A 25758-nucleotide genomic window follows, 5' to 3' on the forward strand; every position below is an offset into this window, starting at 1 on the left:
GTGTCCTGCTGCCGCAACGGGCCTTTCCCCACGGCCCGGCTCTGAGGGGACACGGGGCCTTTCCCCACGGCCCGGCTCTGAGGGGACACGGGGCCTTTCCCCACGGCCCGGCTCTGAGGGGACACGGGGCCTTTCCCCACGGCCCGGCTCTGAGGGGACACGGGGCCTTTCCCCACGGCCCGGCTCTGAGGGGACACGGGCCCGTGCGGAGGGGATGAGGGACGCTCCCCGAGGAGCGACCGAACGAAGGAGCGACGGCCGAGCCCGCGCCTCTCGGCCCCGCCCGCCCCTCACGCCGCCCTCCGCCGCCCTCTGCCGGCCTCACCGGGCCGCTGCGGCTCCCGGGGAGCTGCCCCGGGGCACGGCGGTGGGCCGGGATCCCGCCGCGCCGCCTGCCACCGCCGTGCCCCGGGCCGGGGGGAGCCGCGGCCGCCGCCTGGCGCCGCCCGGGGCCCGGGGCCGACGTGCAGGCCGCAGCCGCCAGGTGTCAGCCGCGCTCCGGGCAGGGGCCCCGCCGCTGGCTGCCGGCCCCGCGGGGAGCAGCCGGGACCCGGGGAGGGGCCGGAACCCGTCGTCCCCTCCGCCGCTTTTCCCCGTAGAGCGATGGATGGCGAGCGACGCCTCTCGCAGGCCCTGCTCTCAGGATGGCTTGTGAGCCGTCAGATGTCGGCCGTGGGTGATGCCCAGGGCTCTGCCGAGTCCTGCGGATATGAAAATCTGCGTGTTCAGGGGAGATCCATCGAAGCTGCGTGAGAACCTACTTGCGTCAAAGGCATTGAGATCTCTGAGAGATTTCGAGGAAGCTGAGCACTTCAGTAGGAACTGGGGACCCAAAATGTTGTCAGAGTGTTTGTGGTTCAGGGGCAGAAGTGCTGCTGCAGATCTCTGGGACCCGCACTGCCGTGTTTTGAACTGGCAGCGCAAGTGCACTGAGCCTGAAATGTCACCGCACCAGGGTTTGTGAGGCTGCAGGGTTTTACACCCGCTGCGGGCACAGGCATCTCTTGCAGGGCTGCTCTAATGGCACACTTGGTCTCCAACAGAATGACATTGCCAAGGTCCCTGCCATGGGATCTCTCTCATTCCTGTGGGCAGTCCTGCAGGCTTCTCCAGGCCTGATTCCCTGCTGGGAAGCCATCACACAGGATCTGGCAGCTCCAATAAACATGGAGTCAGTGAGCTGGTGGATTTTGCCAACATGATCCAGCTGTTCTTTGTAAAAATGGAGGGGCTCTGATGGAGACCAGTATGCATCACACTTAAAATAAGTCTCCTTTTATTGGTAGGAGACAGGAAACAACGGTGATTAACTTAGTCCTAAAGTATGTGCTTAACTCATGGAAACAGAGAAGCCTTTTTTTTTTTTTTTTTTTTTTTTTTCTGCTTTGTTTGTAGTTATTTATGATGTCTATTGAGGAGCCAGGTCCCAAAACAGTGTTTCTTGTCCCCCAGGTAAAGAGCAGGAAACTGATTTCTCACCTGCTCTTCATTATGAACTCTAGAGTTCATTAGAGATTGACATTGCCTATACTGTGCATAAACTTACAGCTACCCCTTTGCAGGACTGTGAGCAGTTAAATGATGTCTCAGAAAATGCTTTGTCTGCACCTGGAAAGGCAAACCCTGGACTGGAAAGCAGAGCACATTTAAAAGGAAATGATCCCAGTCTGTGAATGTATCTGGTCCAAAGAATCCTTTACACATGACGATTTCTTGGATTAGCTCTGTTAATCCCACATGATGTCAGGATGATCTCTCCATGGCTCTCCTTTTGAGTTATGCTTGTAGAGCAGAGGGTGAAGGCTGCTTCCCCCATGCTTCCCCAGCTAGAGAGCTGAGATGGTGTTTTTGGCAGAGGATAACTCTGGATTGTGCTTTCATGAAACTGCTTTTATACTCTGTTCTCTAAAGTATTTAAGTGTAGGGAATGCCTCACTGAAGAAGTTTCTTCTTCTTAAATAGAAAGGCATAAACAGATTTCCTGCAGATTATATTCTGTGGAAACAAAAACGAAACTGAAGAAGATATATATAAATAAACCTTCTTGTGGGATGCCCTGAGTCAAGTGGGGTGTGCAAGGCACCACGACCTTAAAGAGAGAAACCAACAGAAGAAATTCACTTCAGGATCAGAATTAACCTAAATTGGATGTAGAAAGCTAAAAAGAAACTAAAAATAAATATTTTTTTCATGTCCAAAGAGTTATTATTGTAAATGTGAACAGAGAAAAACAGTTATTTCCACAGTTCTAATAGGATTACAGAGGGGTGTAGATCTTTAAACAGTAGTTCCCACATACTCCTTTGGGATTTTATCTGTAAAAAGTTCTGTAGACTCTCTGCATATTTAGCTGCTTTAAAAGAAAAGAAAAAAAAAAATCATGATATGGGATTCTCAAGCCAAATGGAATAATTTCCTGTACCTTTTTTTTTTTTCATCCAGGAATCCTTTTTGAAAAAGTACAAGAAAGATTGCGGTGAGGAGCAATGATACTGTTTCTCTGAAATACTTTGCTGCCTCTGTCCTGCCCATGTCTGTGACAGTCCCTCTATTTTTATGGGTTTCCCCACTTTTTCTGACTCAGAGGGGAAACAGACCTGATCTTGTTCAGCAGGCAATACCGGGGAAAATAATGCTGTGACCCCTAGGCCACCTGCTTAAAGGCTGTGCATCTTTATGGCTGTTTCTAGGGCAGGCTCCATCCCTTGTAGAAGAAACCCTTCCTCAGCAGCTGTGGATAGCTTCAGAGTGCTGGAACAGAGCACAGCTAATGAATTGCCTGTTAATGCCCCATCCATGCTTATGACAGTTAGTAAAGGCACTGGTGACAAGGTAATTTTTAATAGGATGAGCAGTGTGTCAGAATACTAATAAGGCACTAAAAGAAGTGATTTCCAGGGCAGTCACCTCATTGCTCAAGTGAAAGTGGGGACTATTCCCTCCGGCCCTTTCCTCAGAGCTCCCAAGGACTGTCACCTATAACGATCCAAATTCCACAGCCTCTTCTGAACTAATGCTTAATTGGGAAAGTACTTCAGAGAAAAATAAAAGAGACAATCCAGCAAGTCACTGAGTTTCCCAAACCTCACTGAGCTTAACTTAAGCCTTGTTTAAGGGTTCAGCTAGACTTGGAGGTTTCAGCTAGTTAAAGGTTAATTGTGTTGTCTAAGTTGTCTCTGCCAGTGGCTGAGTCCCTCAGGGTCACAGACTGAAAATTTCCTAGAAAATAGGAAAAAACAATCCAAATACCTTGTTGGTGCAGAATAAGATGAATGTCAGCCCTTACATATAGATTGGCACAGGGATCCTGTGAAATAGTCCATGCTGTGGTTGAGCTGGACCTGCTTACCTGGACATAACTAGGGGAAATAAATGAGTGCTGAGGATGGGTAACAAAAAGGGTATGAAGTGGGAAAATGTTTACATGCAAAGGACAGGTAGATGGACACATCTATCCTGGCAAGGAGAGAATTACAAAATAATGGCAAAGGAGGGGTAGGTGAAATAGTGCTACTTAGTTTCACAGCATGGAAAGAAATAAGTCAGTACGAGGATTTCTTAGCATTGCATCTTAATCTGAGGATACCATTGCCACAGTACTTTGGAGGCAGAGGAACTTTTAAAAGGATAACATGTTTACAGAAAGACAAAGAGGTTTTCCAGAGCACAAGATGGCTGTTAGCTGACAGGGACTCACAAAACACCTGGGTATATCTCTGGTTTTTGTATCTTCTTCTGATGCTTCCATTGAGTGCCAGAAAGAGAGAGGCTAGACTCTGAAATGGACTTGGAGCTTCTAGGCAATTCTGCCATGGCTAAGGCAACCACTTGCACATGTGAAAACCAGACCAAGTCAATCCTTTGATGATACAATGGTAAACCCTGAAGCTACCCACACTCAGTTGCTGGCATTTTGTGAGCCTTGTGCCCTTATTTCTCACCCATTGGTGCAGTAAATGCAGGGTGCAAGACAGAATAATATTGTCATGGTTATTCCTTTATGTGGTAGGGAAACCACATCTTACCTGCTGACAGGAAATATATCAAGGACTACTCTGTAGAAAAATGATGTCTATTGTAGATCACATGGCTTAATAATGGAAAAGAAACCCACTGACCCCTCCATTTGGAAAAGTTACTACATTTTACTGCAAATGTGCCTGAAATACATTGCAAAAAATGTGTCCCGGTCAGGTTTCTTTGGAAGAAACATTACAATCCTCACTTCTGCAAGGAACTCCACCAAAATCAATGAAACTATTCACTTTAAAAGCTTATTAATGTGAGAGCACGTTTACTTTACAGGAACCAGCGGCAAGAGTCCTCTCTTACCAACCAAAGATTTATCTGCCTCACAGGGATTTATTGCTCTGAAGCTAAGGTTGAAACATACATATCTGTATATCCCTGTAATTACAGTATGTGTCCTTTCAATTGCTTCATATATCTTAGAGACTCTGAGTGGCCTGATAGCTGTATGTCAGCAAGATGTGAACTGATCCTCTAAGAGCCTTTGTGCTTAAATGTAATGTTTTCCAAGCACCTGGCATCACTGATATTCCTGGTTTTAATATTAGTATCATCCTGGGCACAGCTAGGTTGTTAAACAGTAGTCAGTCTGCCTTTTACAAATGATAACTGCTTTTTATTAATATTTTACATTTTCCTCTAACCTCTGCCAGCATCCCCAGATGTTTGTTCCAAACCTCTCCTGGAAGCTTTTAGCCCTGACTTGGATTAGCTCTGCAAAAATCACTGTTGCTGTTTGGCTCATCCTGGAGGAGGAAGGGATTTGGAGGAGAAGGAGGTGGAGGAGGAGGAGGGGAAGCAGATTTGAGCAGTGAAGCAGGGGAGGCAGCAGCCTTGTGTCAAGCAACTTCTGACACAACAAAAACTTTCTTCACCCATAGTAGATTTGCTGTTAGAGGATCCTTTCTTTCCCATACCTCAGTTATGTTGGATGCAAAATCAAATGTTTTTCTGGCAGTCCTCAAGCTGTGGGACCAGAAACTTCCCTCTTTTAAGGAGACAAGAGGAACAACATGCAAACAGTCATTGTTTTTTAGTATATTCTTCCAAATCCATGATCAATTGCATTTACAGAGCAAAACTGGCAGCTGTCACCACAAGTCTGACTTAGTCCTGATTGACAGACACCAAAAAATCTGTGTATATCAATATAAACCAATGCTCACCTGTCACCACCCAACCTGGTCTTTGTATGTTTGCAGGGATGGGGCATTCACTACCTCTCTGGGAAACCTGTTCCCATATTTCACCGGTCTCATTGTGAAACATTTTTTCCTTGTATCTCATCTAAATCTATCCCATTTTAGTTAAAAGCCATTACTCCTGGTCTTATTGCTACAGGCCCTGCTAAACCTGATAACAAAGTTTGTCCCTATATCTTTCTTATAGGCCCTTTAGGTACTGGAATGTGCTCTAAGGTCTCCCTGGAGCCTTTTCTTCTCTGGCTGAGCAACCCCAACTATCTCAGCCCTCCCAGTCTTCACAGAGAAGGTGGTCCAGCCCTCTGGTAATTTTTGTGGCCCTCCTCTGAACTTGCTCCAACAATTCTGTGTCCTTCCTTTGAAGACCTGGATGCAGCGCTCCAGGTGGGGTCTCACAAAAACAGTAAAGGGGCAAAATCCCCTCCCCCAGCCTCCTGGTCACAACCCTTTTGATGCAGCTCAGAACACAGCTGGGTTTCTGGGCTGTGAGTGCACACTGTTGGCTCATGTACAGCTTCTCAGAACCCCCAGGTCTTTCACCACAGGGCTGCTCTCAGTGCTTTCCTCCCCCAGCCTGTCTTGACACTGGGAGTTTTCCCAGCCTAGGTGCAGGACCTTGCAAAGTAATGAGGAAAACTCTTTTATTTGAATTTTTGAACTTGAACAGCACTGTAAAAGTCTGGGCCAAAAATTAATTATTTTAAGTGTCAAATACTAAATATCTTGGTTTTATCTGAATGTTATTCTCAGGTAACAGAGTAACAAGTGATGAAGAGTAAAGTTCTGGTTGGGTTTTCCTCTCCCTGAAAGCCACTGGGATAGTGCTGTGGAGTTTCAAGACCATACAGTTCAAGTGGATTGCAGGTGGGATATAATATGAGTTGGACTTTGATGATCCCATGGGTCATCAAAACTAACTCAGGATATTCTATGACTCTGTAGCTTAGAGCACCTTTTACTTCTGCATGTTGCAAACCAGCCAATGATGCAGAACACCCCATGAACCTTTCTCAGAAAAGCCAGTTGGTCATCTAGAGCAAATGCAGAGCTTTTTGGAGCCAAGCGTGCCTACTCCCTGAACAGCATTGGCTGGGCATGGTGGAGCTCTGCTTTCTTGTCTGGGACTGCTGTGGACAGAGCTGTGGTGGGAGAAGTCTTGGTGCACCCTTTCCTGCTTGGCTGGGGCACTGCACTGAGGCTCACGCTCTTGACCTTTCAGGGTCAGGAGTGCCCTGTGAGGGAAGGTGAGCCAGGAGCCAAGGTCTGTTTGTCTCAGTCTGCTGGGAGTCCAGCAGTTTAGCACACATCTCTGTCTCCTGTCAGGCGAGGCTGAGTGTCCTTTCCATGGAAACTTGGCGGGTGGTGGGATGGCAGGTCCAGGGAAGCTGGCCAGAACTGCACTGCTGGTGCTCAGGGATTACCAGACAGGATTTTTTGCAAACCAGGAATGCAGAAAGCTCTTGTCCTGGGCAAGTCATTGTTGCCTCTCACCCCAAGGTGAAGGGAAGTAAATCCTGGGCAGAACTGACATTCTGATTTACAGTTGCAAGCCCCTTCCAATAGGGAACATGGCAGCTTGAGCAGCTCCCTCTGTCTCGGGGGGCTCAGCCTGCCTGCAAACCACAGCGAGGTCAGGAAAGGCTCTTTTGGGTTAATTCATCTACCCCAGCCTCACTTCAGGAAAGTTTTCATTAAGGCTGGAACGTTGGTGACAGCTATAACTAAGGCTGCCAAAGTGTTTCCATTATGTTATATCTCCCTGTTTTCACTTTCTTGCAACTATCCAAAAGTTTCACCTAGAAAGTTGAAATTTTCCAGGCCTCCTCTCTAGCTGGAGGTGAAGGGTTTTGTGGAAAGTTGTAAAAAAATAAAAAGAGAGGGAAAAAATGGCTCTGCTCTTTGTGAAATGGCAACATTCAGGCAGAGGTCATAATTTAAGAGAACAAAATTTCATAAAAGCAAACAGTGCTATTGTGCACTCAGAAATTACTTACACTTTGAATTTTGGATGAATCTCCAAATAGTTTTTTTAACATTGGAAGATATAACTAATTTTTACTTTCCTTTTTTCTGCATTCTTTCCTTTTAGATCAAGGCATCTTTAAGCAGTGTTGCCTGTCTTGTGCTGCTCAGCCTCCAGCTCCCTCTTCTCTCTGTGCACAGTTCCAGGCTTGACACAGTTCCAGGCTCTGTGACTTGAAGCTCCTCTCAAACCCAGAGAGGAGCCAAATCCTGGATGGTTCCTGTGACCAGCAGGGCTCTTCCCTCAGTGCACATTTGCTCATTGCCTGAGGATAGGTCTGGTGAATTTGGGAAACCTCTGTTGTGCTGGGCTTGGTGTTCTGGTGATTCTTGAATTTGCAGAATTCTCCATGTGGAGCTTTAATGCAAACATCCATTCTGAGCCAGAGGTGGGCTGCAGACTGTTAAACCACATGGCCACATAACATGGAACTCTAGGTAATAAATTTACAATATAAAAATCAATTAACACAAATAGTGTTTTTATTTGCAGAAAACGTAGGTGCTGGGATTTCTCTGGTAAGCATGCAAAGCAGAGAAATCTGAAGCCAAGTAAACTGTGGCAATTAATCATGCTTTATAATTCAGTTTACTCCCTAAACTGGAGAGCCTTTTACTCCTATGGCTCATTTGAAGTTTGTTCTGACCTAAACCAGGGTTGCAGTTCTAAGTCCTTGCAGCTGGTGTGTGGAACTATACAGTTGGCTTAAAATGAACCAGTTCACATTTGAAAACCCCTAGTTCACAGTTGTCTGCAAAAGAAGCAGCCAGTCACCTCATTAAGCACCAAAGGAAACCCAGAGTGCTCCATTTGTTCTAATGGAGGGTCTTTTTCTTCTAATATAACAGATTGCCTTGGAGGTTTGCATATTCTTTTGGGTAGTTTTTTCTCTGAAGAAGGCAGAAGACCACTGCTGCCCATGGCTACTGTTGATGCCTCCTGTTCACAGGCAGTAGTAGGACATGGGTTTGGCTGTGAAGGACCCATTCTCAGTCCCTGCTGATGAGGGATGATAGAGCCAACAAAAATACCCAAGTCAATAAAATCAAGACCAAGTCGAAATACTTTAAACTGGATAAATAAAGTACAGGAGACAGCTTCATGTGTGGAAATGGAAAATTAAGACCTGGAAATTTAGAGAAAAACTACCCCCTTCCTGCCTCCCCTGCAGTCAACTCTGAGCTTGTTGTTTTCAGACGAAGGTTTTCTTACAACTCAGCTGGTCTAGCTGACTCTGTTACATATGCAGGACGAGATTTGTAAACCATCCATTTCATAGCAGTACTCAAAACTCTGTGTTCTGACTTTTATGTTCCCGTCTCTGCACAAGATGGCCCTTCATTTGCGAATGTGTGAGGGCTGAGATCTTCATGGAGCTTGCTGAGAAGAAGCATTACAGACAAGGATTCATTTTCAATTTTATGCCCTCATCCCAGAGTGGATGGGCTCTATTTGCTGAAGGAGGTACTTTATTTCAATTAGGATTCATAGCCTTAAACCTCCTGGAACTAGAGGCCGAAATATTTTTGTTCAAAAACTCAGAAGAGCCAAGTCCTCCCAAAAGACAACCTTGTGACATGGTGGCAGGTCTTTTATTTGGCAGCTTGTTAGCTAGAAGGCTTATTGTGCTGTGGAATATGCCATCATAAATTTACTGCCCCAGCCAGGGGTGTAATGATTTCTATTTTGCATGCTAACCAGTGAGGTGATTAGAATCTGCATCTCCCAGGAGAAAGTCTTAAAAACTCCCGCCAGGTGACACAAGGCAGAAGGATGTTTATTTTGTGTACTTGGAAAGTATGAGTGAGGTGGAGATTCTTATTTTAGTACAGGCTTAGAAAACATTGCCCATGCTCAAAATCAAGTTGTTAGGGTCTCCAGGACACTTCCCTGGTGAGGGATGTGGTCCTTAGGGACCTTTTGGTGGAAGTGGCATTAAAAAACAGCCCTGACAATCACAGTTGGGATGTTTGTCCCTGAAAGAAGTAGTAGTAGAAGTAGCTCCTCACGGCAGTGGACACGCCAGCCATAGTAACAGTGAGGCTGGCTGCTTCACAGAGAAAGGGTTTTGAGTGAGTGCAGGGACTTCATGGGTAAAACTTGAAGGATCTCAGCATCCCATAGCCTCTACCTTCTGGCTGAGCTGTGCAAACTGGTCAAAGGGCTAGCAGGTAGAAGGTCAAAAGGTAATAGACAGGGAAATATTCAGGAAGATAAGCTGGAAAAAATTTCACTGGCATGGGTCCAGCTGAAGCTCTTTCAGTGCAACACATGGAGGCAGCAGTTTGGGAAAGCTGAACACTGTCAGTCAGGGTTCTTGGGAGAGACTTCAAATAGAAACCAGGTTCATCTCCTGTCTCTGGGATGTGTAGTTTGCTGTACATGGTGATCGCTGCATTCATGTGTGTGCATAAATATATGTATATGTGTCTCTGTATAAGACAACTTATCCTACTTCACTGTGCCTAATTTTAAGCTTGTGGCAGGTAAAACTTCAGGTGGATGCCAGCATCTGAGAAATACTGTCTAAAAATATTCATTCAGAGAAGAATTGTTACTAAGTGCCGTGTGCAGGTAGGTGCACTGAGGAAAAGCTGAGGTAATTTGACAGTAACTTAACATTGAGCATCCTTGGCAATAGGAAGAGAAAAACTGAGAATTGCAGTGGAGGTCCCTGGCCTGCTCTGAGGCCATTTACTGCCTTCATATTGTACAGCTGCAACAGAAAATGAGTTCCCAGCTTTCTAGACCTGCTCCCTGGAACTTGAATTTCATGGCTGTCAGCATTTCCCAGTTCAAGGCAGAAAATTCCTAGCTGACATTTTGTTTCCTAGACAGTGATCTTGAAAGAGGGATCCACCTGGAAGTGGATTTTCTGGTAGAAAATACAAAGGTGTAAGAGAAGAACCAAGCTATTCTAAGTGAGGAGAGCAAGGGGCAGGGAAGCAATGGTTGGTACAAGGTTAGCTGCTAAGTGAAGGAAAGATACAGAAGTGCAAGCAAAAGTGGGAAAATATGTGCAGAAAATGCAGAAAGTAGAGCACAGCCAAAAATTACAGAATTCCACCCAAAAGGAAGCTGTACATAGCTCTAAGAGAAAGCAGAAGATGTGTTAACAGAAATGAAAGTGAAGAAGAAAACACCAGACATCACCAGCCGGCATCATCTTGACTGAGAAATTCACAGGCAAGTTTCTCAGTGCCAAGAAAACACAGTGCCAGGGATTCAAAAGGCACTTTGGTATCAGGCTCTGACCCTCTGGTCTTGAGCCCTTCTTGACTTCTGACAGGCACTGCTTGCTCCAGTGAGGATATCACGGAATGCACAACATATTTTGTATTTTCCTGGGCCACATATGCTTCTTCTTCAAAACAACTGTTGTCTTTCAGCTTTTTCTCTACGGGGGAAAAACTTCCCTTGAATCAAAGCACAATATTTCCTGTCTGCTGCCTGTACATCATTGCACCACCCCTACTTCCCCAGGGGATCATGGCTTTTTTGCATGCTCCAGAAGATGGCTGCCCAACAGCACTGGGAAAAAAGGGAGGGTTTGGTTCCAATCACAAAGCTAACGGGGAAAGAGAGGAGAATAGGGAAACACCCCCATCAGCACCAACAGAGAGGGCCTCCTGCCTGCACCCACCCGAGCACAGAGGCTGAACAGTGTGCTCTGCAGGCCAGCCAACTTCCACCTACCCTGAGTGGGACCATGGTCGCTGCTGCAGGGTTTGTATGTGTCTGCCTGTAGGTGTGCACCTGGTCCTATACAGAAATAGGAGTGCAGGACAAAATCCCACTCTTACCAACAGCCCAGTAAGTCTGAAGTTGCTGCTGGAAGTCATGGAGGAGTGTCAGGCATGTAGACACTCTCTTATGAGGTAAGTGGCCAGCAGTAGTGAGGCTGCTGTGTCCCTGCAAACCTCATTTGGCACTGGAGGGAGGAGTTTTGCCTAAAGCAGCTGACTTTTGCATGACTGTCTCTGGAAATGTAGATTAAGAACATTTCATACTGGAAAAGAGCCCTGCTGTCAAGTTAGCTATTGGCACTCTTCATCTTCCATTTCCAAGCAACTGGACAGATTCTGAATTTGGCTGTGTCTGGGACAGGGAAAGCAGTACAAAAGGGACTGGTAATCAACGAGTGCCTCCAGCTCTCTAACCATAATAAAACACATTTTTGTACTCTTCTTTGGACAGTGATGGCAAAAATCCTACTCTCTAGTAAGAGAGTTGAAATCTAGAATGATGATTGCATCAGTGGAAGGAAGCCAGACTTGCAATGCTGTAAGCAAGCAAAAGATCTGGATGACAATCAAGATGCAGCATTATAATGAAACTTTTCAGGTTGTTTTCTTTTTAATTTTGTCTTATGACAGGAGCCAGTTCTGATTTCACTTAGATTAAGCTATGTCTGACTTTAGGATGCCTCTCATGTAGCAGCATCATGTCTGAGATCAAAACTAAGCATCCATGGTTTCCATTCCCCTCCTAAATATAAATTTCAAGGTGGCAATAAACACCAAAGCAAAAAAGATATGTAATTTTAGTGACAGTGAAGAAAATTGATGCAGAATGTGTGTGACATTTTTTCAATTTTCCTCTTGTTTTTCCTGATGGTGTTTTGTGCTAAACATTACATTTGCAGATGCAAAATTTAAAGAACACTTTATCTTCGGCACCGAGAAACATAACATGTAATTTGCAGCTTCAGCCAAGAGTGATGGCCTTATTAGTAATGGGAATTTACTGATTAACTGCTGTTAGCAAAACATCATCTTCAAACCCGTTAGTCTCAAACTGGCAGCCGCTCTGTCGTCAGGAGCTTTTTTATTTCATCTCGGGGGAGTTCTGTAGAAATATTTCTCATTTAAACAGCTTTAGCCTTGGCCTTTCAGTAATTTTTATGGTCTCCACTAATAGGTTAACAATTGGTTAAGAGCAACTATCAGCTTAATGTCAAGTCATTCACAGGGAAAAGTTCAAGGAGAGAAGTAACACTATTTCAAAAGAGAGCTTATTCTTGAACAAAGAGCTCCCATCCGTTTAAAAAGACAGAGGGATAAAAACGAATGCAAGAGAGGAATGGAAAAATCAGCACGTGGGAGGAAAAGGCAGGGATATGAGTGGAACCAGGAGAGGGGTGCCAGGGTTACTGGGTGGGGGATGAAGGTGCACCTGAATGTCCTGTACTAGTCAGTGGCTGGAATGGTGTCACAGGGATCGTGTGGTTGTGGGCTGGCAAGGCTTCAATCCCTGCTGCAGCTACTCCTGAAATGCTTCTGGGGGAACTTTGCACAGATTCAGTCGCTGCTGCTTGCAGTTCTTCATAAGTGCTGCAGGTCCCTGCAGTGATTTCCACATTCAGAGAACCCTGGAAACCAACACTGTATTGTCTTTTTACAAACCATCACAGTCTCTTCTCTCTTTGTCCATAGCTCCATCACCAATTTGTCCCACTGGGTTTTTCTTTGTTTGCATGCTTGTTTCAGCATATTCCCATTTTGCTTACAATTCCTGTCTTTCGTATTTTCTTTCAGTCTCAAGCAATACCACCAGTTCCCTGTCTCTCATTTATGTCCAGGCTTTTGTCCATTCTGCTACTAGCCCCTCCCTCAGACCCAGCTCCGCAACCCTGCTCAGGATACATCTTTCTCCTTCATCCTCTCTAGGTACTGACAGGGCACTGAGCAAGTCTTCAAAGGACACGTATGCTCCTGCTCTTTGTTCTGTGCCAGATTTCAAAGTGGCCTACACGCAGCAGGGAAGGGAAGTCCTGCTCAGCCATCGGGGGCTCGGGTGCAATCACGAAGGCATTGGCAGATAGACGTGTTCATTGGAATGAGTCTCGTTGCTGGGGCATGAACAGAGGTTGTTTTTGACTCCCAGAGCTCTCATACAGACAGATCTTGGAATTATTTACAGTGTTGCAAAAGTTCACAACATTGCTTCCAGAGTAAATCTCTGCTGAACTGGAGCTCTCTGTTCCTTCTCCTGGATGTGCAGTGAGGCAAGGGCATGGGAAGCAACTCCCATCTCCCAACAGTTTTTTCCAGCTTAATAACTCATCTTGTCTGGACATAATTTTTAACCAAAAGTTTTCCTCAAAAGAGCAGCATATGAAAATCCTTCCCAGATGTGCTCAGTGTAGATTACCATGGCAAAAGTGGGCAGGCTTTCCTTCCAGAGATCTGAAAAACCTGGAACCACCCTAGCATATTACACTCCCTTTTTGCCTGGTAATACCAGATAAACAGCCTGTGCAGAGGGCTCTGTAAAACATCATCACTTTCCATATCCCAGCTCTTGTACCACAGGTTCCTGACAGATGTGCAAGAGGCAGGCAGCTGCATGAGCAAGCGACTCATATGGTCTTCTATGGGGAGAATTCTTATATGGGCAAGGAGAGCCAAGACCCTGTTGCCATCACACCAGGTAAACAGGGGAAGAAAAACAAAATAAAAATTAACATAATAGTTATAGAAGGCATTTATATCTTTTGTTTGCTTTGCACTACCAGTTTTGTCAAATGGTATTTTGCTCTCTCCATATAGTGCATGCATTTTTATAAACACATCTCTATATGTATATACACACACACATATATATTCATCCATTGCCCAAAATCTAAATCCTGGTCTGTCTGCTGTGCAAGGCAGGAATTTTGATGTCTTATTTCATTGTGTGGTTCCTTGTGGACCTGGGATGTAAGGCCCAGCTGGGATCTTTAGACAGAATAGTAAATTAAAGTCCCTCATGGCCCATGTTATTCAGTGATCTTCAAGATCAATGCTGGCTTCCTGAAGTCCAGTCTACTCTACACATTTCTTATAATCAAAGGAAGGAGCTTTCTCCCTCCCCCCACTGTTTATTACAGACAGTATCTGAGCTTCAAACTGAGGCCACAGAGCCCTTTGCGGACACATAAACCAGCGATGAAGTTGAATTGCTTCACCTCGGAAACCAGGCTCTAAATGACTTCAGACAGCTTCTAAATATATTCAGTCTGAAGGAAAACTTTCTTCTGGCTTTAAAGCCTGGAGATAAAAGATGTCTGGTGAAAAAAAAGGCAAATTTCTCCTCGTCAGAAGAGCCAAAATGCTGCACTTGATTGTTTAAGGGCACAAGGGAAATATATGGCTTAAGTCAGACTTGTATGAACTGGGACTTAATTCCGTGACTCACACAGAATATGAGCATCCATACCGGGCAGAGGAACCTCTGGCCATCAGCAAGAGCTGGCACAGGGCCTCCTGTGAACTCTGCCAAGGCCTTTGGCCTCTCAGAACTGGGATATGTACTTTCCTGCTCTTTCTCCTGTCCCAGGAATAGAAGCACAGCAACAAGCCACAGCTGGGGATGAGCGGCAGCTGCAGTATGTCTCACAAGCCTTCATTTTTGGTCTTAGCATGCAAAGGCATAGCATAAGAAGAAACAGCTTTAAAACATTTTTAAGTCTGCCTTAAATTCTGGATTCATAATGAGAGTCCAGAATCAATGAAATCAAGGGGTGTCCTGATTCATCTACTTTTTCTGTAACATCAGTTTTTGCTCCTGATTTCTATCTGATTAAGGAGAGCAATAAGAAGATAGGACCCAAAGACTATTATCCAGGGTCTGTACTTGCTTTCACTGACATGGATGGCAAATTGACTTCAAGGGAAACTTCATCCTGCTGTAGAGCTGATAGCATCATGGAGGAAAGTGTAATTAAAGAGCAGTGCATCCAATGCAATGTATTTCTTGGATAGCTACCTCTGACTCTACATAACAGGGAAAGCATTTCTTATTTTCTGAGGGAAGTTTTTTATAGTGTTTGAGCTGAGATTTTTTTGGCTGTTTTTCAGGCTTTTTATTGAGACATTGCTAGAGTATTCCACTAGCTGCCAGAGTATAAAGGGGGCAGATCAACCTTGAAATATTATGGTCTTGGGATAACTCTTGGTCTTGTTTTCTCCCCAGTGTAAATCCAGAGTAACAGTAATGACTTCAGCTGAGCCACCTCAGATTTACATCAACACAAATGAGAGCAGGGCCTGCCCATGCAGAGGCAGCCTGAGGGATTAGGCGTCTGCCTGTGTGTTGTACCCTTGCCTCAAATTGACACCCCAGCCTTAATTCAGTGGAGAAGCAAAGAAACTGCTTGCCCTGCAAATGAGCATTGATGCTAATATATCGCAGCGGGGATTTATCAAGAGGCTGGCACCTCGGTATCCATCTCTTATTTGCATAGCAGAGAAAGGTGAATAAATACATGAGATCAGTTCTGCACTGGGCAGGATAGGAGGTAATTCTGGCATTAGGAGAGCTGCAGGCTCAGCCTCAGGGAGTGTGGTAGGTAAAAGTGCTTTGTGTGTTGAACACAATGAACACTGCAGATGCATAAAGACTGAGCCCAGATCCTTATTTAAAAAATAAGGTTTATTAGAGAAAACATACATTAAACCAAGTAAATCCAATTCTTTATTAAAAAATACAGAAATAATTTTGCAATAGTAAAAGAAAGTACTGGCTTTTTCTATGAAACATAAATCTGAAGTTTCAGGACCTTTCCACTTTATCACAGCCGGTCCCCTTCCATACTACATTCTTAAACATACTCCATCAAATTGTGAAACCCAAGCAAAAGTCTGCTGTAAAAATTAAGAACATTTAGACCAGTAATACTCAGCTTATTCAAGATGCAAGCAGTATCATATAGCACACAGAACAGGCAATATACAGCTATACATTAAAACATGCCTCTAAATAGTGACAGAGAATCCACTGGAAGGAATAAGTTGCAGTTAATAAAGAACAATGTCTGAAGAAACAGAAAAGAATCACAGTTTGACACTATATTTGGTAAATGGCTGCACATGTATTAAAACAATGTACATATGAAGAATTAATATATTGGACACACCCATACAGAACATGCTAAATTGAGTTATTATTTGGCTCAGATGCATGAATATGTATGAGGTGTACATATGGTGGGCAGGTGCATATCTGTGTGCATACATCAGACCAGTGCGTACATACACGTAGAAAGGCACACACCTCCACAGCTGAAGACAAATCACTTCAATAAAACCCTTAGAGGCAGGGTGAGAGCAATACTAATACACTGTTTGTCATAATTGAGCCGCTCCTGGCACTCCAGGCATTTTATTCACATGTTATCCCCACTTGTAAGTTCCACATTCATTTTACCTCTGCTCTCCCATGTTTGCATATTGGCAAAGTGAACACAAAACTATTTAATATAATGCAATGTTCACTGTTAGAGATCATTTACTGAGGGAGGATTTGATAGCTGAGAAACAGTGAAGTATGAGAGGGTTTGCACTGTTTTTCCAATAAGTGGAACTAAGGGGCAGGTGTCTTTTCCCTGACGATTGTTAGCATCATATGGTAATCCTGGCATTAACTGGATATAACTGGGTATAATTAACTGGATATAATTAACAATATATCCTGTATGTCACCTTTAGTAAGACTTTTTGGTCAAAAAATGGAGAAGGCTGGTATTAAGAAGAGTTATAGGCATCTAAATCTATGTAGGCATCTAAGCAACCCAAATTGTTTATTATCTCCTGACAATAAGAGAAAAATAATGTAAAAATATGGTGCTAAGTAAAATAAGTGGACAGCAGAGTGAACATTAGGCTTTCCAGAATCAGAAGTTACCTATATTCAGCATGTTGATCATTCAGCTTGAGACAAAGCTCAATGGCAATGGCATTGATGGCAATGATACAAACATTCAAGCTTGGCATTGACTGGCAGAGAACTGCATGGCAATGTGGGCATCTTGAAGCTGCTCAAAAGCTAAGATGCTTTCTTCTTCCTCATTAAAAGAAAGCAAAACAAAATAGCACTAAGGCAAAGATGTGTAAAAGATGAATACAGAAACCCTGACTGTTCTCTCTTCAGTGAGTGTGCCATGGGTAGCCTCACACTGATGCTGGTGGGGATGACCTGGGTTAACACCAGCATCAGGAAAGAAGGAGCGAGGAAGATTTACCCAGCAGGACATGCTCAAACACCCTGTAAAGCTTTGTGGTGCTATGAATTGGGAATAGGGATGGGAGAGTGCTGAGATGAGTCAACGTTGTATTTTCTTTCCAAGGGGGCACTCAGGCAGCATCACTCCTGTCACGGCCAGTGGGGCTGCTGTTGGCAACGTTGCACTGCCAGTATAAATAAATACATAAATACATAAATAAATACACAAATAAATAAATAAATCCTGCTGCCTTTTGCCAGCAGGAATAGAGTAGGAGCCTGCTGACACCACGGTGGTAGTGCCAAATAAAACCCCACAGGACAATAAAAGGAGGGAATCGAGGACTTTCAAAAGTCCTCAGCCTTATACACACCTCATATCGCGTCTTAGAAGAATCAGAGAACAGAATCACAGAATAGTTTGACTGAGTTGCCAGCATCATTCAGGCCCATAATCTTATCATGACAACACATTTTTAATAAATAGGAAATCTAGTTATTTACATTCTATTTTTAATATACAGTCTGGCAGGTGAAGGAATCCTGGTGAGCTACTGTATGCAAACTGATTTCTCTGTTTTGAGAGCAGTCACTGATGAGAAGCCTGTGCTGTGTGCTGGACAAGCTCCTCTTGTCTCCTATGGGATTTGGATGAGAGCAGTCACGAATACGTTTTTCTAATGATGTGAGATGTGGAGATGTTGCGTCTATCAACAGTAAGTGGCATAGGCTGTAATAAATTTGGGAGGGTCAGAATGTAAGACTGTGAGTTTGAACTCTTGATTGTAACCAAGTTGCTTGTCTAGTCAGGTTTTACTCTCTCTAGTAGATATTATGCTTGAAAAAATTAAAATAACTGTATCATTCCTTGATATCTGATGCCTATTACAAAAGATCTACTCCTAAGTTTGTACAACACCTGGAAAGAGCTGTCATTCACCTTTCAAGGTTAGTAGATATATAAAAAAATCCAATGTTATGAAATATCTGCAAGATGTAATGGAAGATGCCCTAGCTGTACAGCTGCTGCAGAAATGGAGGTTTATCTAGCAAATTACAGAACATTAAAAATCAAAGCTAACACACTTTGAGCCTAATTAGCAATACGAAAGCTGATAGCTGTACATACATCAAAAAAGCCCTGTACATGCTTCACTAGCTCTGGAAGCTAATGCTGAGGAGTTGGGAGAGAGCTCAGAGCAGCATTTAAAAGAAAAAAAATTCAAAAGTGGGAGCAGGAGTTACTCTGTTTTGTGGCCTGATTTAAGGCTGCTACTTTCCAGCTGGATAGAAACTGTTCTGCTCTCATCCTTCGCACTGTTTGGAAACAGAGACCCAGAGCCAAGATCTGATCTCATTCCTACTGGTAGAAGTATGCAGTAGCCCCACAGAAGCTACAGTCATTACTCTAAACTCACACTTGTGTGCACCCATGTATGCTGTGCCCTGCATTATTGCACGTATTTCAGTATGAAGGATGATGCTGTAAATATTGAAATGCCAATTTCCACAGAGATATTTCCCCCCCCATTCTTAATATAAGCTTACAAGCATGCTCTTCCCTTACTTCTGATTTTGTCTACCCCACCACCACCTTCCAGCTGGCCAGTGTCTCTTCTTCCTCCAACTGGATAGCTCTTTCCTACCTTCTGTTGCCCTTATCATTGGCAGTGGGCACCTCTTCTTTCCAACTAACTTTCTGATGCTGGCTGAAAGCAAGCTGGACCTTCTCCAAGCCCAGGGAAGCAATGCTGGTGGCTCTGTGCACATCAGTGCTCACACCTGCCTAATGGTGTGACATTTACAGGTCCAAGCCTGGTTCATGTGGCCATCAGCAACAGGGTGGGAGCCAAGGATTCATCCCAGTGAGAAAACTCTTCAGAACAAAGGAGAATTTTAGCAGCTTGAATATCAATAGGCAGCACAGGAAAAGATGGAAGCTAGAGGGGGAAACTGCACTTATCTTTCATAAAAGTGCTGAGCCTTTAATGAGATATTTATTGCAAATAGTCATCAGCCAACTAGTTAAAGACCATTCTCAAGAAGTGCCTTTCATGCTGGTGGATGAAAGCGGTGGAAGAGTTTTTGTACGAGATAGAATGTGTCAAAAAATGTACAGACAAGCTAATTGAAAGATGTCAGTGCATGGTAGTCTCTGTCACAGAAGAACTGGTACAAGATTATCCTGCAAAGGGCACTTGACTGAAAGGAAAGAAAGGTTTGCAGAAAACTAGACAATGAAAGAGGGGAAATGTTAGAACAGGGAAGAGCCAAAAGGTAGAGAAGGAGCTGTGGCAAGGGTGAAGGAGACATGTACATGGTTACTGAGAGAGGGAAAGGAAGGAAAAGAAACAATGCTGCAGGAATGGAACTAGGGAGAAGAAAATGGAACTAACTACTACAGTGGGAGGATAGGAATGGAAAGGAGCGGGAAGCTCCAGGGGAAAAAACTAGATAACAGAGGAAGACTGAAGTGAAGAAGAATGAGTGCAGGGCGAAGGACTAACTGACCTCTAAAGGCCCATTTGGGTGCTATTTTTCAGGTTCATAAGGATGTAGTTAAGGGCTGTGTGAGGACACAGATGTGGACAGCACTGGGAGAAAAGTCAGAATACAGTGAGAGTAGAGGATCTTGTGGGTAAGGCACTAGATTCAACCAGGAGGCTTGGGTTCAGATCCCTGGTTTCACCAAAGGCCAGGCTTAAAAGTGTAGGGAAGGAAACAATGTTGTTCACCTCCATGGAAGTTTTGTTTCATTTTTCTTGATGTTCTGCTATTTTCCACTCATGTCACTGTAGGAAATTCACACCATTGACTTTAAATTTCAGTATCATCAGAGGACAGGTCTATCAAATGACACGGATTTTGTTTACACTGATAAAAATGTGCAACAACTCTACTAAATTTACAGTGTCAATAACTCTATTATGTTTAACACTCCCATTTACAGGGTCAGTGGAAGACTGGAATTGAGGTTGGCTTCTTGTATGTTCATAGACCAGGTAAGCAAATTATTTTTTACTACTTGGTTTCTGAGAGGCATGAAATGAAAAGCTGACCTGCTACACAGCTGGGGCTACAGCTGCTTTCTGAAGTTTTGTGCCACAAGATTAAAAAAAAAAAAAGGTAAAAAGAGATGTTTTTCTTTAAGTACTGGCTCTTACCAAGCTGATCAGAAGCTTTCTGGATGCTACAGCATATTAGAAAAGGCATGAAGAAAACAGATAGTTTTTAGAGACAATCATTTGGTTTGAGTGGAACCTAGACACGCAGATCAATTCACTGCACTGCCACTACAGCAAATGCTCAGGGCCATAAAACACATTACAGATCAGGAAACCATCAAAGTGAGGGATAATATTAATCACTGGTCTTTCACTGGATTGCATCCACTTCAATTCAGAAGTTCTTTCTCTCTCCTTCCATGTTTCAGCTGGAAGACACTGAAACCTGTAAAACTCCTCCACTCTGAAATGTCCTCATTCCTCGACTACTTGGACTTCAGTTGTTGGCTACTCCCCACTTCTTTAGTGATGTCTGACAAAATGGAGTTGGTTGCACGTATTTCATGTTCACAAAGGGCAGCATGATCCCAGTTTTATACAACACTAAGGGAAGACTCTGGGTAATAAAGACATACTGTGCTATGCAGGGCAAGTACAGACCTGGAGACAGGGCACAAACTCCATGGGAACCCCACTGAAGCTGGGGGATTTCCCATTTTTAAAGCCCCTCCTTCCTAGTTGCTCTGTCCTTCTATTATTTCACTCAGTTCACAGCCTGTCTGTGCAGCCAGGCCAGCCTCTCTGAGCAGCATACAGACACTCACACATTCTTCCCAAATGTTGCTTTTTGGCAGCTGCCCATAGGCCAAGAGGAGCAAGACTGTAGTCAGAGATGGAGCCTCTTCTGAAGTTCTGTGAGCTATTCCTGTCCAATTATGGCACTACCAAGAGACTTGACCATTTGAAGTGTGATGAAGTGTGGTGGATGCTGAAGGAGCCAAAAGTTGTGGGTCACTGAGACCCATTTTGAAAAGCTTAATATTATTAATTCCACCTCAACCTTCACCTCAGGAACACATGGAAACCTCCCAGCACAGTCATGTTTAAATCAGTGCAAATTTCTGCCTGGTGGCACGGCTGAAATCCTCAGGGCATGGGCTTTGGTTTGCTCCAAAGTGGAAAACCCAAACCACCTTCCATGGAACTCATAGCTAAAATGCAGAGCTAACAGGGGGAGGTGTTTGGGTCAGACAGAGGTGCAGCTGGAAGAACTCTTTTCCAGTAAGCTATCAGCTCTCCTGGGAGCAGGGGAGAGGGAGCTGGCCAGCAGCGGCTGTCTCTGCTCTTTGTAAGAGAGGGCGGAATAGCTTGTTAGGCTCTGGTTGCTATGGGACATGGCTGAAGCTTGACCTGGTTTATGAGCCAAGCCCCAGTCTTATGAATTCAATAGGAAAACTTATGCAGACCTCAGTGGGACCTGGGTTTGGCCTAAGATGCTTTATTTAGAGTCTTGAGTGAGGGAAACATTTTTCTTTAGATTACAGTTGAAGGATTCTTGGGTTTCAGCTTAAGTCTTATGGTGGCAGTGTATTGCACACTCATATTTCTTTCTTTTTCTTTATTAAATCACTTTTCTCCTGTACTTAGCCTCTGACCAAAACCTGTCTTCTTGAACTGCAGTAAACCTGTCTGGCCTGATATCTTTGCTGAAAGTGATCTGCTCCAACCACACCCTGCATGCACTGGCTGACCCCCAGGCTGCCACATCCCCCCCCAGCCCCAACCCCTCTTGCTCCAGGTACCTGGTGGGGAGCAGAGGCTTTGGGAACAAAGTGAGACAGAGACTGTAAATACATCTTTCTACAGCTGTACTTCTGAGGCACAGGGATTTGCTGGAGCTGGGACCAGAATGAGTGAGCTTGTGCTCGAGTTTATCAGATTTGTGAAGTACAGGTGTGATAATTCTGCTACAACCACAAAAGAATTTACAACAGGAAGTGTGGCAGCTGTTGCTTATTAGCATTAGTACAAATTACATGAAGCAAATTGTTAACAGTCATGTTTCCATAATATTTAACTCATGGCAATGAATTAAAGTGATTCTTTTTCAAGCAAAATTTTAGATTTCCAAGGGAATCAAGTTCCAATTGTCCATGAATGAATTGGGGAACAGCATGCAACTACTTCAAGGCATTAGAGTCCATGTGTGCAGCTACATTCTTGCCTTCTCTGGTAAAGGTGTGTGAGTTTAGGTGTGTGAAGGGAAGGAGGATCTTGCTGACCTGCTGTTTCCCTGAATTTTTACCCTCAATGGGCTTGTTATGTCTTACTTCCCTAGCAACCCCAAGCCTTCTGATGTGAAAGCATAACACAAGCTCAAGAAGGTGGATTTGGAGACAAAATCCACACCATAACAGACTGAACATGCAAATCACTGAAGGTTCAGACTGAAACATTGGAGTGCAACCTGCATGTGCCTGACAGGAGAATCCCCCAGACCAAATGCCTGGCTATGACACCTCTCTCCAGCCAAACCAGTTTCAAACCAGGTGAGCAGCTGGTTGTGATCCTTCCATACCCGCTGCCTTGCTGATCAGCCAGCAGCAGGCAGTCCTTTTGGGCAGCTCCTCTGCTTCTCTCCTTGTTGCTTTGGAAAGAAGTGAGCAACTGGCCCTGTGGAGGGAAGCTGTAGTTCAGAAAGGGGAAGGGCCTGAAAAGCATTTTATTTTAATTAATGAAAAGGGGGCGTTTAATTCTTGCCTGCCTTTCTGGTCCTGAGGGAGGATCTGCTGTATCCAGGCAGATGTCTGACCCTGGAGATGCTCCTCTGTGGTGTGAGCTGAGGGGTCATTCACAGGCTGCTTGAAGGACCTGGGGGATCTCCATCATAACATCTTTCTTTCAAACAGAAGCTACTCAAATTAAAAGAGAGAGTAGGCAGGCAAATAAAGAAGGCACTATCTAATTAACTGAGAGGTTTGGGTAAATTTTGGGGCACTAAGAGCTGACAGATTCCTCCCTGAGATTACGCAGCTCCCAAACAGTGCCGCCAAGGATGGGGGCATGCGGCATTCCATGAGCAGGAATGATCCATGGGGTGGCTGCACCAGGGGAAGGAATGGCCACCCAGAGCTGCTGCAGTCAGGACCAGGCTTTGGAGGATGGTGTGTGCTCCTGCTGCTGATCCAACAGTGGCGTTCTTTCCACACAAAAAAATTATCAGCCATTTACTTGTTGTTTCACTAATTATTGCTGGTTTTGCTAATAATGTTCCATTTAATCTCTCACAGCCATCCGTTCTTTACAAAGGAAGGAAGTGTAAGTCATGAAGACTGCTGACAACCTATAGAAATTCAGCCATCAGTTTAAGGCCAGTAACAGCCCAGAGTGGTGCTTTACATGCCAGTCCCAAGGGTGCCTGCCTGCATTAATCACATTGAGCAAAGCTGCTAACGCTGCAAAGATTGCTGCACTCCTCAGCCTGCCAAGCAAGACAGTGGGCTCAGAGAGGTGGAGGCATTCCCAGAGGCATTTCTTGAAATGCAATTAGGTCTGGCTGGGGAAGGAGGCATTTGCTGGTGTGAGAGAAGAGGCTGCAATGGCAGGTGGATGGGAAGGCAGCGAGGCTGAGCTGGTCAGCCACACGAGATCCAAGGAGATGGTCTGCCAGGGAGCACTGGCTCCGTGCTCCCAATACCCCATAACCACCACTCAAGCAAGAGAGGAATGGTCCCCAAGTCCTTGGACTTCGACTGCTTGCTTTATTAAAAAGAAAAAAAAAAAAAAGTGAAAGCTCACAAAGAATTGAAACTGCCTGGGGCAACCAAAGTGCCTTTTGATCCAACTACGAGTGCTTAGAAGAAGAAAAGAGGCACATGTGTTACTTTTAAAGGTATCACACGTCCACCCACCTGTTGGGAACAGTTAAAAAATACAACTGGGTTGGCTACAGTCTGAAGGGAGAGCTGTGAAAGGAATAACAAGTGAAGTAATTTCTACAGGTGAAGCTTAAAGCAGCAGCCAATGGAGAAGCAGTTGACATGCATACTCTGGTTCTTTAGTGCCTGTTCTGAGGAAATGGCCTGACACCCTCAGCAGGGCAGAGCTGCCTAACTACCTTCTCTGATGAGACTTTAAAGATAAAAATTAGGTACAATTTCTATATTACAGTGATCGCAATAATGCTTGTCTCCTAATTGCCTCTCAAGTGAAATAAAACAAAACAACATCATGCAATGAGGAATTTTTGTCATAAGGATTACTTACATGTAAAAGGACTGCACTAACTGCTTGCCCTGTGAAAACAAGAACATTAAATATCATGGCCTGGATGGTCTTGATGTACCTACAAGTTTGATATCAAATGAGATGGCACCACTGGCCATGTGCACCAGATGCATACATGAAAAGTATTTCAGGATGTTTAATCATGTGTATGAACATCATTTCCACCATGGAGTCTCTTCACACTGTCTTGCTATGACCAGCCCCTTTGGCTGTAACATCTGGGGTAGGGGCAGGGAGTGGAAGGAAGGGCTGAGACACAGAACAGGGGGGAGACACAGAACAGAATCAGAAGGCTTCTTGCTTAGGAAAATCTAGTTCTGGATTGTGTTTTTTTCCCCCACTCTCAGAACAAAATGTGAAGCTACAGATCCTCCAGGAAAATACAATAAAATGCAAAAATATTCTTGGAACAAAAATGTTCCACTTCCAAAATGTCAAAATGATGTTTTGACACTACTGAAAGCTGTAGTTTCAGTTAAATAGAATTTAATGTTAGAAAGTGACATGCTTTTATGAAGAGTTTTGATTTTGACAAAGTGGGATTTTCCAGCATTGAAGCCATCTGATAAAGTCTAACCAACTCTGATTACTGATATATTACAGCAAGGTGGGGTTTTAAGTGAAGGAATTAAAATCCCATTTTGAAAAAGGAAGAGAGGTTAACTAAGTTTTACTGTAATTATGATGGAAAAAAGATTGTTTGAGGACTCTCCAAAGGAGTTATTAGTAATACAGCAAGATTTTTACATGTTTTAGAATGTAAGAGTGAAAAATGAACTGTACAGGTTTGCTGTTGACGGAAAGTCACCTCTGCCTCAACCAGACAGCTGACCAAAGAGATTTCCATTCTTTATACCACAGACACAAACTGATGTGTATGGGTGTTGTGTTACCAGCATTGGCACATTTAGGATTCCCTATATTACGTCACTCAATGACATATATGACTTTTCATTTAATACAGTTGTTCAGCTATTCCTATTTAGGGTGTTTCAGCATGCAGACAGGATTTGCTGAAAGCTGGCCGAATCTGTAAAGATCCAATTCTGCAAATTTTTGACAAGTTTTTTAAATTAGGAGAGTAGTCCCCAGGACTTCAGTCTTGTAGGATATGGTTTCTTCTATTTTTAAGTATTTCCAGGAGTTGGCCCTTGAATGGGTATCTTTTTGTAGGAGTTCTAGTCTAGCAACATGCATCAAGTTGAATTTTATTTCATGAGGTATT

At 44.1% G+C, this 25758-nt stretch overlaps 1 long non-coding RNA gene across 1 annotated transcript; it reads left to right on the plus strand.

Moving 5' to 3' along the window:
* Nucleotides 1–463: 463 nt before the first annotated feature.
* On the plus strand, nucleotides 464–24485 carry LOC147654764 (uncharacterized). The gene is made up of 2 exons (XR_015283078.1): nucleotides 464–6095; nucleotides 7321–24485. It is a non-coding gene; the product is annotated as an uncharacterized LOC147654764 (long non-coding RNA).
* Nucleotides 24486–25758: the final 1273 nt, after the last annotated feature.

This window comes from Cyanistes caeruleus, chromosome 2, assembly GCF_971803275.1.
Source record: "Cyanistes caeruleus chromosome 2, bCyaCae1.hap1.1, whole genome shotgun sequence".
Classification (NCBI taxonomy): Eukaryota; Metazoa; Chordata; class Aves; order Passeriformes; family Paridae; genus Cyanistes; species Cyanistes caeruleus.